Below are 20,329 nucleotides of genomic sequence, written 5' to 3' on the forward strand. Positions count from 1 at the left end.
TGTAATGTCCCCTATTCCCCAGGGCCTGTCACTTCTAGGAGTGTCTCCAGTGTGTGCTTTATGCACTCTGCTCTTATTTGCTGGCTGCTATATCCTTCAGGCCAGTTATCTGCAGAGACTCTCTTTGCCTGCTGTGGGCAGTGTTTGGTCCCTGGCCTGAATGTGGTATGTTTTTACCAGGTATGCTTTGGTCTCCTTGTGAAATCTGACCTGTCACTACTGCCCCTGGAACCGAGGCCTCACAAAACTGCCAGTCAGGAGACATGGTGTTGACAGAGGTTAGAGACTGTCTTCTGGGGGAGGGGGCTCACTGTGCTGAAACAGAGACAAGCAGAATGGGCAGGGCCAATCTGAAGTGCTGGGGCTGGATTGTGGCTTTTGGTGTAAGCAATTAGGTACAGAGTGTGGTCACCAAACTAGTTCCCACAGGTGGCCCAGTGCCTCATGCCGGTCCTCATGCTGAGGGTTAAGGGAGGGAAATAGGTCCTGACAGTTTCTTTGTTCCCAGAGGGGTCTCTCTGTGAATGCAAAGGCTACCTCTCTGTGACACACTTTGAGATGAGTAACTAACCTTCCCACTGTGTGCCCTAGGTGCTCTTCAGATCACAGCCTCCACGCTGTATGTTTGGAGTCTCTTTGCCCTGCATTTTCTCCAAGAGCAGCTCCAGTGTCCTCCAAGCTCTGCCAGAGTCAAGCACACTGATCTTTAAAAGCCCTGCTGGTGGTAGGAACTCACAAAATTGGGTCCTTTCGCTTTCCATGCCAATTACTATGGGGATTTATTTTCCCCATGTGCTCCTCTGTGTGCTATTCTGTCTCTCATCCTTCTCAGCAACAGCAGTTCCCTCTCCACTGCAGTGGCCAGGATCTGCTTTTCTCCCAAGCCACATCTCCAGTCTTCTACCTTCTTCAGTGTGGCCTCTTCTTTAGTTGTGGAGTTTGTTCTGCGAATCTTCAGATCGATTTCTGGTGTATTTAGAATGATTTAAGAGTTATCCAGTTGTATTCATGGGACAAAGAGACTCTAGAGTTCTCCCACTTCACCACCATCTTTCTCTCCTTAAGAATATTACAATATTAGATACTATTGTTTTGTCAGATGTGTGATTGACCCAGTATTCATTCACTCGTTTATTGTAATAAAAATCCTGACTTGGTTTGAAGGAGCATTGTGCATAACTTAAATAAAGAAAAAAGGGAAAAACCTTTTCTTGCACTGAGCTCCTAAAACCCTTGGAATTTACTAAGTGTAGAGAGCGATAAAGATGTCTTTTGTTATGTTAATGAGATGACTTTGGGAAACCCTTATGTAACCAAAGTGTAGGCTGGTTATTAGTGGCCCCAACCAGGTGACTAGAGGGTTGGAACTTTCAATCCCTCTCCAACTTTTGGAGAGGGTAAAATGTCTAGAGGTTGAATCATTTGCCAATGGCCAATGTTTTAATCAATCGTGACTATTGTTGAATTTTAAAAGTTACACTCAGTAAATTTTAAAGATTCAATTAGCTTTATAAAATGATTCATGAATGTGGCAGCATTGCGCTGTTGCTGAGCCCTGAAATTGGATTTGTTTGCCCCATGCTTAGTAAGCCCATCTCTGAGTCATCCGGTTTGAAGCAGAGAAAGATTTATTAAAGGACAACCCAATGAGAAGGCAGACATAGGTCCCAAATCTACCTTGCCTTATTGATCCTAGGGACAGTTTATATATTAGCAGAAGCATGTGGGTGTTAGAGCAGGGACTGGATGTGCCTTGAAACCTATGGAGGTCTTAAAACTTCTCCAGGTTACGAGTTATTCTCTGCATCTTGGCCTAGTGCCTTTCAGTAGTCCTATTACATGTTGCCATTGTGTGGGCAAAAGAGATGTTCTTGTTGGAGGGTCATGGAGCACAATGGTCAAGGAAGAATTCTTGACACATATAGTGCAACTTAGTAAGTTTATTCAGCTTCACTTTTGCTGTATGAAGCTGGTGGTTATAGGCTTAGTACTCAAGGGACAGGAGACATGCAGGGAGTATTATAAATATCTTCCTTGTATTTCTACTTGTAAAACTATTTTTGCACAATTTCTCTGGTGTTTATCATTCAGTTCAATATTAACTATCAGTGAAATTTACAGGCAGTCATGAGACCCTTTAAGTATGTAGCAACCAGGGAACCCTGGGTGGAGCAGTGGTTTAGCGCCTGCCTTTGGCCCAGGGTGCGATCCTGGAGACCCGGGATTGAATCCCATGTCGGGCTCCCGGTGCATGGAGCCTGCTTCTCCCTCTGCCTATGTCTCTTCCTCTGTCTCTCTCTCTATCATAAATAAATAAAAATTAAAAAAAAAAAAAAAGAATGTAGCAACCGTGGACGCCTGGGTGGCTCAGCGGTTGAGCACCTGCCCTTGGCTCAGGGCATGATCCTGCGGTCTCAGGATCGAGTCCCACATCAGGCTCCCTGCCTGGACCCTGCTTCTTCCTCTGCCTACAGCTCAGCCTTTCTCTCTCTGTGTCTTTCATGAATAAATAAATAAAGTCTTTTAAAAAAAAAGTATTTTAAAAAAATGTAGCAACCAGCATGTATTTGATCCTTATCGGAACTATGCGGGTTATAGGTCAGCTTTCAGGGTTTAAAGGAAAACATTTTTCTGCTTCTATCCTTGATCAGTTATCAAGGAGCCTGCCTCCCCATTTCCTGTACCTGGGAAAAAAGAACAAAGTTCATAATTCTTACAAGGCTGTGGAGGAATATGCTTAGTTGTTCAGAGGACTTTAGTTTACATGAGTAAAGTATAAGTTTACAGTCTAGCAAGTAGGGGGAATCCACAAAGAGCTACAGAAAGGGAAGTTTTTAAAACCAGAACGAGGGAGTCATAAAAAGACAAAAGGATTATTTCAGGTGAGATTGAGACAGAGCAGGGACTGGACTTGGGTCTCCTCCCCCCTAAACACAAATCCAGTGTTCCTTGGCTAGGTCTGTAGAGGAAGACCTGAGCCGCAAGGCTTTGTGAGTAACATACCTCACGGGAATGCAGAAGTACAATATATGTTTAGAAGTGAAGCACGGCTGCCTCTCTCTCTCTCTGTGTGACTATCATAAATAAATAAAAAAAAAATTAAAAAAAAAAAAAAGAAGTGAAGCACGGCTGCAAGAACTGGAACAAACCAGTCAGCACCAAGATGGACCCAGTGCTGACCTTTCACCAAATTTCTCCCTTGTTAAAATACTAAAAATCATGCCCAGGGTGGAATTAGACATGTGACACATAAAGAAGCATGACTGTTAAGTGTGCAAGTGCCCCCCAAAATCACTGCCCCTACATGTTTAGCCATCACCTTTTTCCTGCTTAAGTCTCTTTAAAGCTCTCCTTGACCTCTGGGGAGACAGCCTGAGGATCTTCCCTCTGTGCTGTCTCCCTTGTGCTGAGCTTAAGTCCCAATAAAGCCTTGCCTGGAACTGCTGTTTGGCCTCTAAATAACTTCTGTTGTTTAGAGAGCCCAAGGGCCCAGTTCCATATCAAAGTCACCATCCTCTTGGGGAAAAAAAAGCATCTCATGAGGTGGATTTCCTCACTTTCCTTTGGGGAGATAGAGAGGCACTATGTGACGGATAACTTTATCCGTGACTTTATTTTTTTCTTTTTGGTGCGACCAAAACCCGGGCTGCCTGGTTTTCTTTTAAAATAGTTATTTTACTAGTAAAATGAGTTTGTTTGGGAATAGCAGAGGAATCACAGTTTGGTACAAGCAAGCCATGGCAAATCACAGACAAGTCTGAAGAAACAAAGGGAAGGTCTTTTTTTTTTTTTTTAGTTTATAGTAGGAAATAGGGGGCAGCCCGGGTGGCTCAGCGGTTTAGCACCGCCTTCAGCCCAGGGCCTGATCCTAGAGTCCTGGGTTGGAGTCCTGCATCCCTGCATGGAGCCTGCTTCTCTCTCTGCCTGTGTCTCTGCCTCTCTTTCTCTTTCTCTTTCTCTTTCTCCCTCCCTCTTTCTCTCTCTCTCTATCTCTCTGTGTTGTGTGCCTCATGAATAAATAAAATCTTAAAAAAATTTTTTTTTAATATACTAGGAAATTGGGTGTTTTGAACACAAGTTCATTGGAAGAGAATGAGAGTTTGACATTGTAGAGTTTTCTTATTGGCTGCAAAAAAGTGTTTAGTACATTGTTGCCAGGGCAGAAGAGATCTTCCCTCTTGTTATTAAAAGCAGGAGATAAATTCCTACCTGAAAAGTGTCCTCCCTTGTCAAAATAAGGATTATCTTTCTTCTTCCTGCTGATTATGCAGACTACAAGGAGTGGTACATGAGAGCTTCCCCTTCATGGGAGGTTTAAATGAGGTTTTTACTCATATTTTCATGTTAAAAAAAATACAGTGTTATATTAGTTTCAGGTGTCATTCTCACACTTTTTAACACTGTAATGAAACCTCCATAAAAATCCCAAAAGGACAGAGTTCGGAGAGCTTCTGGGTTGGTGAACACGTGGAAATGTGAGGAGAGTGCCAAGGTCAGAGGGCATGGAAGCTCTTTGCCTTTTTCCCATACCTTGCCTGTGCAGCTCTTCCATCTGGCTTTTCCTGAGCTATATCCTTTTATAAACTGGTAATCTAGTAAGTAAAATGGTTTTCTGAGTTCTGTGAACCTCTCCAATACATTAATCGAACACAAGGAGGGGTCAGTGGAACCTCCAGTCTGTAAACTGGTTGGTCAGAAGTACAGGTGACGACCTGGACTTAGAACTGATGTTGGGAGGGAGGTGATAGTCTCAGAAGACTGAGACTTTAACCTGTGGAATCTAATACTATTTCCAGGTAGATCATGTCAGAATTGAATTAAATTGTAGGGCATCTAGCTGGGTGCTAGAGAAGTGCTTGGTGGTAAGGGGAGTCCCTATAAGTTCCCAACTTGGAAACGTGTCAGAATAGTTTACTATTCTTTTGGATTATTTATTTTATTTTATTTTATTTTATTTTATTTATTTATTTATTTATTTATTTATTTATTTATTTATTTATTTACTTATTTAAGATTTTATTTTATTTATTCATGAGAGACACAGAGAGAGAGGCAGAGACACAGGCAGAGGGAGAAGCAGGCTCCATGCAGGGAGTCTGACGTGGGATTCGATGCTGGTACCCCGGTACCCCAGGATCATGCCCTGGGTCAAAGGCAGCCGCCCAGGACTGCTGAGCCACCCAGGCGTCCCTCTTTTGGATACTTTAAACATGAAAAGAGCAGACAACATTGGAAGTAGGGAGATTTAAAAAGTGGGGAAATATTTTTAAAAAGGAAATTGTGATATTCAAGGAAGAGCTAACGATGCCCCAAACTAGTTAAAAAACTAGTGTGTTAGTAGTAGAGACAGGAATAGATGGACTGGAGATACATTCAGAGGGAAAATGTTAGAATTTGCTGAAGGATTTTATGTAGGAGGAGAAGAATGAAAAATGACTCTGAAATTTCTGTTCAGACTTGAGAGAAGCACAAGCCAAAGAAACATACAGATTACACCTGCTGGGGCCATTTTCCCCAGGAGAAGACTGTTGGCATGAGAGACTGAAATAACTTGTCACATTATTCAGTCTTGAGTTTGGGCCTTCTATTGATTATCACCTGATCTATCCTTTCAAGTTAAATGTAAAAAATGAAGGTACAAAATATTGAAAGTAAGAAAGTAACAGACTAGTTAGAATCTTTTTGAGGATAAGGACTTGGTGCTTTGAATGTGATTAAAATCATTTGGGTGTTTGCTGGTGTTTCTCAGAAGTGAAAAGCAGTATGAGAATCTTTCCCTAGTACCATTGAGTCTACAGCCTTTCCACCTTCATTTCTTTGGACATGGATTATTTTACCCAGTCCTTTCTGTCCTAATCTATGTTGAGAGGCTCTAACTTCTCTAACTTCCTTCTCCCTGACTATATTGCATCCTGTACTGATTGCACCTTGAAATTTACTGTCACTTCAATTCAGATTATTAACTGTTCTGACTTCATAAGAGTAACTGTAGAAATGCAGTGACTAAAGGTAGAAAATACACAAGAAAATAAATGACAAGTTTGTGATTTTTTTTTAAGATTTTATTTTTATTTATTCATGACAAAGAGAGAGAGAGAGAGAGAGAGAGAGAGAGAGAGAGACAAAGAGAGAGACAGGCAGAGGGAGAAGCAGGCTCCGTGCAGGGAGCCCAACGATCCCAGGTTTCCAGGATCACGCCCCAGGCTGAAGGCGGCCCTAAACCACTGGGCCACCGGGGCTGCCCAGTTTGTGGTTCTTAATAGAGAAATATTAGAAGCATTCCTATTAAGTCAGAAAAGAGACAAAAAGAGTCTCTTTTTTTTTTTTTTTTTTGAGTCTCTTTTTTCTACTACTAGTTAACATTTCTTTAGAGGTGCTAGGTAGAGTAAACAAGAAAAAACTTAGAGGTAAAAAAAAATTCTGAAAAGTAATATCATTAAATGCTTGATTCCATGGGGGAGTATGCAGAGGGGAAAAAATGTTTTTAATTTTTTTTTAATCAATCTCTGAAACTGAAATTGAGTTAAACAGCCTCACTAATCATTAATTCATGAGGGGGTCTGTCTTCTTTCAATCTCCACCCTGTTTCCCTTCTTCCTCTATAGAGTCATTCAAAATATCTTTATATTGAATATGTTCTTACAAAGTCATATATTTTACTTGCATGTATTTTTTAGCTATACAAATAATATATCTTCTCTTTTTTGTTTTTCACTAACCACCATGTTTTTACAATCCTTCTGTCACTATGTAAACATATGTCAGGACATCTACCACTCTTTGCCTATCTAGTCTTCCAGGGGTTGGACCCTTGGGTTACCTGCGATACCCAACCACCATAAGAAATTAAGTGAATATCCTTATATATATATGTATTCCTTTATGGACCCGTTTGAGAATTTTGAAGGCCATTGATATCTGGGTCAGGATATGAGTTTACTTGTCTAAGTAGTGTCAAGTCATGTTTAGATTAGTTGTACAAGTCCACAATTCTACTAGCATTGCATATGAGTGTTCCTATAACCCTAAATCTGCAAAGAACACAGCACTATCTAGCTTTTTCATATTTATGAGTGTAAAGTGTCTAAAGAATTACATCTGTGTAGTATATTGTGTAGTATATTATTTGCTTTTCCATGATTGCCAGTGATTTTGAGTATTCTTTAATGCTTCTCAGCTTTTTGAGTTTATTTATAAATTTCGTCTTTGTACCTTGTGTTCATATTTCAATTCAGATTGCTGCCTTTTTGCTGCTGATTTGCAAGTGTTTCTTAAATATTCTAGGTATTAATTTCCTGACAGATTCTGCAAATAATCCTATTCTATATGTATTCTTTTTCTGTTACTTATTAAACAGAAAGCCTTTATCTTAATGCCACAGTTGCATATTTTCCCCCTGTGGTTTATAGTACAAAATTGCTGTTTGTTTTTCTGCTCTATGATCACAAAGAAATTCTCCAGTTTTGTCTATTAACTTTGTAGTTTTATCTTACACATTTAGGTCTTTAGCCCATTCCAGTTTTGTATTTTCAAAAAAAACCCATATTCTCCCAGGGTGCCTGGGTGGATCAGTCAGTTAAACATCTCCCTTTGGCTCAGATTGTGATCCCAGGATTGAGCCCTGTATAGGGCTCCCTGCTCAGCGGGGAGCCTGCTTCTCCCTTTCCTTCTGCCTGCTATTCTACTGGCTTGTGTACTCTCTTTCTCTCAAATAAATAAAATCTTTAAAAAACATATTCTTCCAGTATTGCCTCTGTTAGCCCTTCTCTGTGAGGTTATATTTTTTCTCTAACCCATGGATGAAATGTTTGGCAAGTGCTTTTACAGTCTTTACTAGTAAAAAAAACCTAGTGGACCAGATGGATCACCCTCAATTTGACAAATAAAATGCCTAATGCATTGTATTGATTTAGGACTGTAAACTATTTAAAATGAAAACTTCTCTCTTCCTACAACTCAGTCTTACTTATTTTTTTTAATTGAGTTTCCTTTGTATTTATTGCAACTGTTAATTAACAATTTAATTAACATTCACAACTTCTTAGCACCTCACTCTTAAAGATAGAAGCCTATAGGGTGCCTGGGTGGCACAGTGGGTTAAACATCCGACTCTTGGGTTCTGCTCAGGTTGTGAACTCAGGATTGTGAAATTGAGCCCTGCATTGGGCACCGAGCTCAGTGAGGAGTCTGCCTGAGTTTCTTTCTCTTTCTCCCTTGCTCCTCCCCCACATGATTGCTTTCTCTAAATAAATAAATCTAAAAAAAAAAAAAATGCCTATGGAAGAAGGAGAATGTGTACAGTTTATTTCCCCTTCATGTTCTTCTAATCTTTGCCTAACACTACATTGTCTTAACCTCCCTAAAGTTGGAGCACTGGAAGGGAAGAAAGAGACAGGCTTTCCTGTCTCTTATTGACTCTTGCTGTTGTAATCAGTTTTTGGTTTTCTCCTGTGTTGGTGCATATTTAAAGCTGACTTTTTCTTATTGTCTGTTGCCTGTCCGGGTTTCAAAGTAAATACTTGGCTGAAGATACCCATCTGTAAGGGGAAGCCATGAGGCTGGCACATCCTCTTCACAGAGACCACTTAAAATCCTTACATTACCCTCAGATATCCAGGAATACAGTGGTTAACCTTCTCTGGTGATCAGATTGCTCCTTCAGAGTTTCTTTAGGACAAGATAAAAGATTGCCCCACGGCAGATCTAGTAGCATTCCATGTAGTCCACATCTAGTCACCAGGTGGGAATTAGTCTCCCATCTCTCAGATGCATATTTTCCCCAGATGGCATGAAAAAAAGAGAAATTTCTCCTAAGAACTCCTTCTTCTCCTAAGAACTCCCTTCGCTACACTCCATTTTGGATCTTAGAGGCACTGGGATCTATAGGGTCCACTTGGTTGGTTTGAAGAGATGAGGAAAAACCCACCTTCTTTCCCCAGGGGGCTGGGAAGCACTAACAACTCTATCTGTAAATAGTCCTGCCTCACAAAAACAGTCGTCTTCCTCATCTTCTCCAGTTTCTCCAATTTCTCAAATACCTTGAAATATGTTGAACTGAGCATGGCAAAATTTGTGTATAGCCATTTCTTAGTTTTCAAATTTTGTGGAGATATCCAGAACCTCATTTTATTTTTTTTTAATTTTTATTTATTTATGATAGTCACACAGAGAGAGAGAGAGGCAGAGACATAGACAGAGGGAGAAGCAGGCTCCATGCACTGGGAACCCGATGTGGGATTCGATCCCGGGTCTCCAGGATCGTGCCCTGGGCCAAAGGCAGGCGCTAAACCACTGCACCACCCAGGGACCCCCAGAACCTCATTTTAGAATGTAGGGTATGTTGCACCTATTTTTTTTCCTTTGATTGCTCAGGCAAAACATACAGAATGAATTTTAGTTCAACATTCAATTTATAAATCCAAAGCAAGTAGAAACTTCAAGTTGGTTGGATATAACACACCAAAATCAATATACATTAAATATAACATGGATATATATATGAAAACTATAACCAGAGATTAATGGACAAAAACATAAAAGACTCGAATAATAGACACAAAAAATATGATAGTAGTGAATAAAGTCAATAAGAATGATCATCATCTTATGAGGAAACTTGAATAGAGAGGAAGCAACCAGAAAATAAGTAAAAAATAAATAAAAAACATAGGATAGAAAGCCTCAAACAATTAAAGATTTAAAAATAATTTTTAGAGGATCCCTGGGTGGCTCAGCAGTTTAGTGCCTGCCTTTGGCTCAGGGTGTGATCCTGGAGTCCCGGGATTGAGTCCTGCGTTGGGCTCCCTGCATGGAGCCTGCTTCTTCCTCTGCCTGTGTCTCTGCCTCTCTCTCACTCTCTCTCTCTGTGTCTATCATGAATAAACAAATAAAATCTTTAAAAAAATTTTTTTTAGGAGTGCCTGGGTGGCTCAGTCAGTTAAGCATCTGATTTGATTTTGGCTCAGGTCTTGATCTCAGGGTTGTGAGATCAAACCCCACATTGGACTCTGTGCTCAGCTTGAGATTCTTTCCTCCTTTCTATCCCTTTCCCACTGCTCCTCTCCACCAGCTCCTGTGTACCCTCTCTCTCTCTCAAATAAATAAATAAAAGCTAAAAAAAAAACCCTCAATTTTAAAAAACTTTAATATGATCCAAATCTGATAATTATTTTATAAAATGCAGGTTGTTCCTGAAAAGCAGTTTAAAAGCACTGTAGAAAAAATAAATAAATAAAAGCACTGTAGAGTCCTGGAAGGAGAAGAGATGGAGAGCGCGATAGAAAGTTTATTTAAAGAAATAATAACATAAACATCCCAAATCTGAGGAATAGTTTGGACAGTCAAGTTTAGGAAGCTCATAGGTTGCCCAGATTTAACCCAACTATATGTTCTTCAAGATGCATTATAATAAAACTGTCTATTAACGAAGACAATGAGAATTTTAAAGCAGGAATAGGAAAAAAAAAGTTATATACAAGGAAACACACATGAGGCAATCGTGGATTTCTAAAAAGAAACCCTGCAGGCCATGGAAGAGTGGGTGTGTATATTCTAATGGTGAGAGAAATAAGCTGCCAACTAAGAATATGTTAGCTAGCCAAGTTTTGCTTTAGAAGTAGAAGAAAGACTTTCCCAGATGAACAAAACCTAGGGAAATTCATTATCACTATATTTGCCTTACAGGAAATGCTAGAAGGAGTTATTCAAGCTTAAATAAAATGGCACTAATTAGTAACATGGAAATATAAAACACATTAGTAAAGGTAAGTATATAGTCAAATTCCATTACATGAATACTATAATATGGTGCTTTTATAACCATTTGTCTTTAGATACGGTTAAAAGACAAAAATATTAAAAATAACCAAAGAGGTACCTGAGTGGCTCAGTCAGTTAAGCTTTTGCCTTCAGCTCAGGTCGTAATCTCAGGGTCCTGGGATTGAGCCCCATGTCAGGCTCTCTGCTCAGTGGGGAGTCTATTTCTCCCTCTCCCTCTGCCCCCTTTCCTCTGCTCATGCTCTCTCTCTCTTTCTCTCAAGCCTTTTTTAAAAAGGTTAAGAAAATAACCATAGCTATAATCATCTGTTAATGAATACACAACATTAAAAAATGGTAAATTGTGACATGAAAAAATGAAATGACTTAGAACATATACTAAAAAATTGGAATGATACAGAGATTCGCATAGTCCCTGTGCAAAGATGACACACAAAATGAAGTGTGTGCATGGGGGTAGGGGGTCGAGTGTGTATGCAATCTAAATTGATTTATCAGTATAAATTAGACCAGCCTTGTGGTAAGCAAACAACAAAAGCAATAGCAGATACAGAAAAGATAAAGAGAAGGGAGTCAAAGCATAATACTACAGAAAATCATCAATTCACAAAAGAAGATGGCTAAAGAAGAAGAGAGGAACATGGAGACTATAAAACAGCCAGAAACAATAAAATGGCTATAAGACCTTACTTATTAGTAATTACTTAACATGTAATGGATTAAATTCTCAAACTGAAAGCATAGCATTGCTGAAAGATTATAAAAATAAGACCTGATTATATGCTGCTTATAAGAGACTCAATTCTGTATTAAGGACATATATAGGATAAAAGTGAAGGAATGGAAAAAGATGTTCCATGCAATTGAAAACCAAAATATAAGGCAACTGCATTTACATCAGACAAAATATACTTTAAATCAAAAGCTTTTACAAGAGTAGGTCAGTTCATCAAGAGGCATAACAATTATAAATATATATGTATTCAACATTGGAGCATCTCAATATATTAAAAGAATAAATACGAAAGGAGAAATAGACAAAAATACAGTAATAGTTAATGGACTTCATTACCCCGCTTTCAACAATGGATAGATCATCCAGATAGAAAATCCGCAAGGAAACACTGAACTTGATCTATCCTTTAGATGATGTGGACCCTTTTCTTTGATCATTTTCCCCTAGGATTAGTATCTTATATGGGAGTATGGTACTTTTGTTATAACTGATGAACCCAATATTGATATATTATGAATTGAGGTTCATAATTTACATTAGGGATCACAACTTGTGTTGTATAGTTTTATGAGTTTGTAAAGTACATAATGTCATGTGTCCTACAGCATCATGTTACACCATTACAACATGACACAAAATCGTTTTTACTGCCCTAAAGATCCTCTGTGCTCCAGCTACTCATCTCTCCCCTCTCCCTCCTATTGCATGGGATCCACTGATACTTTTATTGTCTTTGTAGTTTTGTTTTCATACAATGTCGTATAGTTGAAATCATACAATATGTAGCCTCTTTAGAGTGGCTTTATAAAAAACTGACTCAGGATTTGTTTTAATTAGGTATGGTAAGACACAGACATGAGAGGGGAGGAAGGGGGGCAGGAAAGAAGGGGGGATGGAGGGAGAAAGGGAGGAAGACATTTTTATACTTATAGGAGGTACAGCATACAACACAGGCTTCTGTGTACCAGCATCTGTTTTGAAGTAGAAAGAATAAGAAAAAAACATGGGCAAGAGACTTTACTGTGATTTCTGCAGGAAGCAATGGGTTGGGATAGGGTAAGTAGGTTTAGGATTGATTAGTTTGAACAATCTCAGAAGGCTTTGTGGAAAAGTGCTATCCCCAGTTGCTAGTGTATGGCCCTGGGGTAATTAGGGCAAGGGAATAGTGGCCCTGAATATGTGCCCAATAAATGAGGTTGTTTAAGTTTGTGCTCTGGCTGGTTAATTTGCATGCTCCCAGTTGAATTTTTACTATTTGTAAGGAATTGGCTACCCTAGGAGGCAGTCTCTCCAGAGTCAGGAAGTCTCCAGGTATGAAAGAATCAGAAATACAGAAAATAAAAAGGCACTTATTTTTTTCACTACACAATGTACATTTAAGTTTCCTCCATGTGTTTTTGTGGCTTAATAGCTTAATTTTTTATGTCATAGCACAATGATACATTATATAGATGTATAGCAGTTTGTCCATTCACCTTTTAAGGACCTCTTGGTTGCTTCCAGTTTGAGAAAATTAAGAATATGCTATGAACATCCAAGTGTAGATTTCTGTGAACATAAGTTTTCTACTTTTTTGGATAAATATCATAGAAGAAAGATTGCTAATTCATATGGTAAGACTAAGTTTAGCTTTGTAAAAAACTGCCAAATTATTTTCCAAGGTGGTTGATCCATTTTCCATTTCTATTGGCAATGAATATTCAGGGTTCCTATTACTAGACATCTTTTCAGCATTTTGAATTTTAGCCATTCAGATAGGTGTATAGTGGTATCTCATTATTTTAATTTGCAATTTCCTAATTGCTATAGGATGTTGAGCAAATTTGCATATGCTTGTTATCTATGTATCTTTTATGAGGTGTTCTGTTCAGATTTTACATCTGTTTTTTTTTTTTTTTTTAATTTATTTATGATAGTCACACACACAGAGAGAGAGGCAGAGACACAGGCAGAGGGAGAAGCAGGCTCCATGCACCTGGAGCCCGACGTGGGATTCGATCCTGGGTCTCCAGGATCGCGCCCTGGGCCAAAGGCAGGCGCCAAACCGCTGCGCCACCCAGGGATCCCTACATCTGTTTTTTGATTGGAGTGTTTGCCTTTTACTGTTAAGTGTTAAGAATTCTTTGTATATTTAAGAGTATTTTGCATATGTGTTTTGCAAACAATTTTCTCCTAGTCTGTGGCCAGTCTTTTTAGCACTTTTTAACACTTAAGATATTTTTTGCATAGCAGAAATTTTTAATGATGTCTAACTTAACAGGTTTTATATTTCATGGATCATGCTTTTGAGGTTTCTTAAGAAATCATTGCCAAACCCAAAGTTACGTAGATTTTCTTCTGTATTATCTACTAGAAGTTTTTTAGTTTTGCATTGTATAGTTTGGTCTATGATGTATCTTGAATTTTTTTTTAAGTTTTTTTTTTAATTTTTATTTATTTATGATAGTCACAGAGAGAGAGAGAGAGAGAGGCAGAGACATAGACAGAGGGAGAAGCAGGCTCCATGCACCGGGAGCCCGACGTGGGATTCGATCCCGGGTTTCCAGGATCGTGCCCTGGGCCAAAGGCAGGCGCTAAACCGCTGCACCACCCAGGCATCCCTATCTTGAATATTTTTAAAAATTTAAAGCTTGTCCCTAGATTCATTTTCTTAATGTGGATATCCAGTAGTTCTAGCTACATTTGTTGAGTGATACCTTTCTTCATTGAATTATATTATAGTAGTTCCTTTGTAAAAGATCAGTTGGCTCTATTTATGTGGATCTGTTTCTAAGCACTCTATTCTATTTCACTGATTTATTGTTTTTGATAATACAAAGAGTCTTGATTATCCTTGTAGTAAATCTTGAAGTAAGAGTGTTAGTGCTCCAACTTCTTCATCCTCAGTATTGTGTTGACTTATGTTGGGTCATTTGCCTATCTATATGAATTCAGAATCAAGCAATATCTACAAAATAACATGCTGAGATTTTGATTGATACAGCAATGATTCTATAGCTTGAGTTTGGAATAATTGTCATCTTAACAGTATGAGTGTTCCTATCTATGAATATGGAATATTCATTTATTAGTTCCTTAATTTCTTTCATCAGTTTTTTAGTTCTCTTCTTATAACTGTTACACATTTTTTTTAATTTTTAATTTTTTATTTATGATAGGCACACAGTGAGAGAGAGAGAGAGAGAGAGGCAGAGACACAGGCAGAGGGAGAAGCAGGCTCCATGCACCGGGAGCCCGACGTGGGATTCGATCCCTGGTCTCCAGGATCACGCCCTGGGCCAAAGGCAGGCGCTAAACCGCTGCGCCACCCAGGGATCCCTACTGTTACACATTTTTTAAAGATTTATTCATTAGTGCTTCTTTATATGCTAAATGGTTATGTGTTTTTTAATTTTAATTTTATATTGCTCATTGCTGGTATATAGGAAAGAACTTGACTATTTTATGTTAACCTTGTAGTTGCAACCCTGGCTATAATCACTTATTCCAGGAGTTCTTTGGGTTTTTTTTTTTTTTGTTTTTTTTTTTTGTTTTTAATTTTTTATTCATTTATGATAGTCACAGAGAGAGCGAGAGAGAGAGAGAGAGAGAGAGAGAGGCAGAGAGAGAAGCAGGCTCCATGCACCGGGAGCCTGATGTGGGATTCGATTCCGGATCTCCAGGATCGCGCCCTGGGCCAAAGGCAGGCACCAAACCGCTGCGACACCCAGGGATCCCGGAGTTCTTTGTTGTTGATTCTTTCGGAGTTTTACATAGTCAACCATGTTATCTGCAAACAAAGATGGTGTTATTTCTTCTTTTTTAATCTGTGTACCTTTTATTTTTCTTGACTTGTTCCATTAGCTAGGATTTCCAGTACAATATTGAAAATAGCAGTGAGAACAGATATGTTTTTGACAGATGTTCCTATCAAATTGAATAAATTCCTTTTCTTCCTAGTTTGCCGTGAATGGTATTAACTTTTTTTTAAGTACTTTTTTTGCATCTACTGACATGATCAATATGAGTTTTCTTCTGTAACCTGTTGATGTGTAATGGCTTAGATTACCTGATTTTGCAATGTTGAGATAGCCTTGCATGCATAGGATAAACCTCAGTTGATCATGTTGTATAATTTCATACATTATTGTATTTGATATTATAGTGTTTTGTTGATGTTTGCTTTTATGTTCATGAGAGATACTACTATGTGATTTTCCTTTCTTATAATGTCTTTATGAGATTTTGGTAGTAGGGTATTGCCTCATAGAATGAGTTAGGAACTCTGTCCTGTTACTGTATTTTCTAGAAGACATAGTAGAGAATTAGTATCGCTTCCTATTTAAATGTTTGGTAGAATTCACCAAGTGAAACCATCTGTGCCTGATGCTTTCTGTTTTAGGAGATTATTACGAATTCAGTTTAACAGGTATGTTTTGCAAATCTGATGTTTTAGGATTTTGTTTGTTATCTTATTTGCTTTCATACAGTTCATAGCATTTTCTTATTAATACTTCTAATTTCTTTGGGGTCAGTAGTTAAGCTCTTTTTCATTATGGATTTTAGTAATTTGAACCTTTTTTATTTAATGGTTGTTTTAGATAAACATTTCTAATTTTGTTGATCTTTTAAAAAAAATTTTGATTTTATGTATATTCTTTTTTCTATTCTCTTTTATTTTGCATCTATTCCTTATTTCTTTAATTCCCTTTGTTTCTCCCCCTAGTTTTCTTTTTTTAAAGATTTATTTATTTATTTATTTATGAGAGACACAGAGAGAGGAAGAGACACAGGCAGAGGGAGAAGCAGGCTCCATGCAGGGAGCCTGATGTGGGACTCAATCCTGGGACTCCAGGATCACGCCCTGGGTTGAAGGCAGGTGCTAAACCACTGAGCCACCCAGGGATCCCCATGTTTTTGTTATTGATTTCTAATTCAGTATCATGGGTGGAAGATACACTTTATATGATTTTAATTTCTGTAAATCTATTGAGATTTATTTCATAGCCTAAGTTGTGTTCTCCTCTGGAGAATGTTTTATGTACTTGAGAAGAATATGTATTTTGCTATTACTGGTTAGAGTTTTTATTTTTATTTTTTTAATTTTTTTTAATTTTTTTTTTCATTTATTTATGATAGTCACACACAGAGAGAGAGAGAGAGAGAGAGAGAGGCAGAGACACAGGCAGAGGGAGAAGCAGGCTCCATGCACCGGGAGCCCGACATGGGATTCGATCCCGGGTCTCCAGGATCGTGCCCTGGGCCAAAGGCAGGCGCCAAACCGCTGCACCACCCAGGGATCCCTGGTTAGAGTTTTTATTGATGTCTTTGATCTGGGAGGTTTATAATGTTGTTCACATCTTCTGCTTTTTGTTGAACATCTTCCTAGTTTTATCTACTACCAAAAGTGGTTTGAATGTTCTAATTACTGTTAAATTGTCAGTTTTTACTTCATGTATTTTGGAACTCTGTTTTTAGGTGCATTTTATGTCATTGAAGCATTTTTATGATAGCTTTAAAATTCATGTAGGATAATTCCAACATCTTTGACATCTTATTAGTGTTTTTTTTTTTATGGTATTTTCTCTTTTAAGTTGAATATCCTTCATTCTTGTTAGGATGAATAAGTTTTTATTGTTCTCTGGTAATTTGTGGTTGACATTTTGGTTCTTGGGTACTTGGTGAACTGGAATTTAGTCATGGTTCTATTCACACGCATGGTATGTGCAAGCTCCCACTAGGTGTAAGGGGGAAGAGCTTTTGTTCCTGCTGTGTTGAGTGGTAGTCAGGGTCTGATTATACATTGCCTCTGCAAATGCCTGTCAACTAGTATAGAGTGGACCACAGCTAATAAATGCCACAATGATAGTCACAATTAGTCAAGGACCTAATCACACTCACACCCTCCCAGGGCAACTGTCAGCCAGGAGATGAGGCTTTATTTCTGGGCTATAATGGCAGTGTTCCATTCACATCTTTGTAGGCTACACACTATTGATGCGCCTGGATTGGTAGTCAAATTTCTTATACAGCAGCTGAATGTACTGATTGTTCGGGAAAAGGGACATTCATTGCCTCCTTATTCCTGGGCTGGGATTATAGGGCTGTGCACACACAAAGTCTTTGAATATACTGGCAAGGGAGTGATGCTGCTGGTTATTGTGCAGAATGGTGTGGGAGATGTTCAGGTAATGTAGAGTTGGCATTGTCAATAGGGCTTTTTGTTCCACATGGCCACAGCCTTTTCAGCCCTTTGTGTGAGGAAAACGGGTTGTGGAGGGTGTTTTCTTGTTATTAGTGAGTGGTGTGTTTATTTGGTAGTTTGCATCTGGTGGCATTTCATTTTGCAAGGTTCTTTGGTATTCAGGCTGGAGTCTAAAACAAAAACAAAACCCAACTCTCCTCCAAGGAAGTCACCACTGAGGTTGGTTCCTCAAGTCCCAAGGTCCATAAATAGTTTACCCTCATTTCTCCAAGTTTCAGATTCTTAAGTGTGTTTCATATATTTATCCCCATAGACTTCATGCTTAATAAGTGAGGAGGAATAGGGCAAAATACGTGTACTTCATCATATCCAGAATGATGTTTTGGGGTTTTTGTATCTGCTCTTTTGCATGTAGGAATTTTGGGGGTTGTTTTTTTTTCCTGCTGCTAAGATTCTTTTGTTATTACTCATTTTAATTGGTTGGATTATGATTGTTTTGGTGTGATTTGCTTGGATGAGTTGAACTTCTTGGATATTTAGGTTGTTTTCACCAAATTTGGAAAACTTATTTCTTTAAATGCCTTTTTGTTCCTGCTCATTCATTTTGCTCTCTTCCAGGGGTCCCAGTTATGCATAATTAGATTGATTGCAGTTATCCCGTAGTCTTCTGTTATCTAATTTACTTTTCTTAGTCTGTTTTTCTGTTTCAAGTTGTAGTTTTTGTTGCTATGTTTTTAAGTTTACTAATGTTTTCTTTCAATCTCACCAATTGTATTTATAAATCTTAGAATTTTTATCTCTAGAATTTTGTTTAGGTCTTTTTAATATCCTTCACATCTTAACATGATCAATCTCCTCTTCCTTCTTGGGCATGTGGAAAATAGTTGATGGTCGTACTGCCAGTCTATTTCCAAATACAAAATCTAGCAAATCAAATATAAAACCTATTTTTGTCATTTCTGGATGTGTTTATATTGATTTTTCTCATTATATTCACGCTTTCCTGCATTTTGACACTCCTGTTTTTGTTTTCTTATCAAGCGCACATCTTAAAATTTACCTTCTATGTGCTTGATATTTTTGTATTTCTATAAATATACTCAAGGTTTGTTCTGGAATCTATATTACCTGGTAACAGTTTAATCTATGTTACCTGTTCCTATTAAGATTTACTTTAAACTTTATTAGGTGGGACCAAGAAGCCTTTAGTACTAACTTGCTTCTCTACCGAGGCAGTAACTTTTTAAGTAATCTAACCAGTGCCCTGTATATTATGAAGAGCTTACCACTCTGGCTGATGGGGACACAAACTATTCCTGGCTGTATGGGTTCCCAAGGGTTACCTGTACTTTTTCTAAGCATTTCTTTTGCTGATCTCAGGTGTTTACTTCCATGCACAGATCAAGACTTGCTCTAGTAGTCTGCCTTGCAAACTAGCTATCTCTGCCTCCCTGGACTCTCATCTTCACCTTGGCATCACGAGGCTCCCCCCTGCATTCCTTCTCCCTGTGCTGACATGTGGAAATGCCTACTAGGAAGTAAGTGGAGTCAAAAGTGTGGATGTGACATTTGTTTATACTTTGTTAGGCATTTTGTCATCTGATGTTCAGTATCTGGAAACAACTGCTGCTTGTATTTTACCTAGTGTTTTGTTACGTTAGGCAGGAAGGTAAATCCAGTCTCTATTTTCCATTTTGGCTAGAAATAATATATTTTTTAAAGGTTCTAGACATACAGAAAGTTTTTAAGAAAAAAATTTCCATATATTCTTCTCCCAGTTTGTGTAATACTAACATATTACTATGGTACAATGATCAAAACCAGGACATTAACATTGATTGGCACACTACTATCAATTAAAGTACTGGCTCTTTTTTTTTTTTTTTTTTTAAGATTTTATTTATTCATTTTAGAGATAGAGCAGGGGGCAGGAGAAGAGGGAGAGAGATAACCAGATTTCATTTTGAGCACAGAGCCCCATGTGGGGCTCAGTCCTAAAACCCTAAGATCATGACCTGAGCTGAAATCAAGAGTTGGGCACTTGACTGAGCCATCTACGCACCCCTAAAGTACGGGCTTTATTTAGATTTCACAAAAGCTTTCTCTACTAATGTTCCAAAGATCAAATCTAAATTCCTGCACTGTTTTCAGTTGTTAAGTTTCCTTAGTCTCCTCCAATCTTTTGAGAGTTTTTCACACTACCCTTGCCACTCATGACCTTTGAAGGTCATGGATTTCTGGAAGGTTCATTCTTAGTCTGCAGTTTCCTTCACGATTACACTATAGTTACACTTTTTTAAAGTCAGAATACTACTCATGTGGTATACCCTTCCTAGTGCCTCACTTTGGGTAGTATATATCCCAATATCTTACTACTGGTTATCATTTGATGAAGGTGGTAGGTATATGGAATGTTTTCTCCTTTTAATTATATATTTGAGATAGATACTTTGATACAATTCTCTAATTGCCTGTTTCTCTTTAAATTTTCACCTTCAGATTTAGTATCCATTGATGAATTTTGCATATAATTTTAACTGTTATTAGAGTGATTTCCTATTTGCCTCATTCCCTTTACACTTATTAACTAGAATTCTTCACCATTAAACTGAAAAAGGATTTTATCATTGGAA

The 20,329-nt window shown here is 38.2% G+C and overlaps 1 protein-coding gene and 1 long non-coding RNA gene across 16 annotated transcripts in view; one reads left to right on the top strand and one right to left on the bottom strand.

Moving 5' to 3' along the window:
* The window catches only part of LOC102152738, a 100,650-nt gene that overhangs the window by 43,800 nt on the left and 36,521 nt on the right, over nt 1-20,329 (top strand). For 9 of the 15 annotated variants that reach the window (XR_005354697.1, XR_005354683.1, XR_005354693.1 and 6 more), the window contains 2 exons: nt 10,684-10,763; nt 19,097-19,234. The exons of 1 other annotated variant lie outside the window; for it this stretch is intronic. This is a non-coding gene — a long non-coding RNA (uncharacterized LOC102152738). The remainder of the gene's footprint in view (nt 1-10,683; nt 10,764-19,096; nt 19,235-20,329) is intronic. 5 more of the 15 variants (XR_005354685.1, XR_005354698.1, XR_005354695.1 and 2 more) reach the window with 2 other exon arrangements.
* ZNF529 (zinc finger protein 529) overlaps nt 1-20,329 on the bottom strand; it is a 115,071-nt gene that overhangs the window by 29,559 nt on the left and 65,183 nt on the right. The gene's annotated exons all lie outside the window — the stretch shown is intronic.

The sequence above is a fragment of the Canis lupus genome, chromosome 1 (genome assembly GCF_011100685.1).
Source record: "Canis lupus familiaris isolate Mischka breed German Shepherd chromosome 1, alternate assembly UU_Cfam_GSD_1.0, whole genome shotgun sequence".
NCBI lineage: Eukaryota > Metazoa > Chordata > Mammalia > Carnivora > Canidae > Canis > Canis lupus.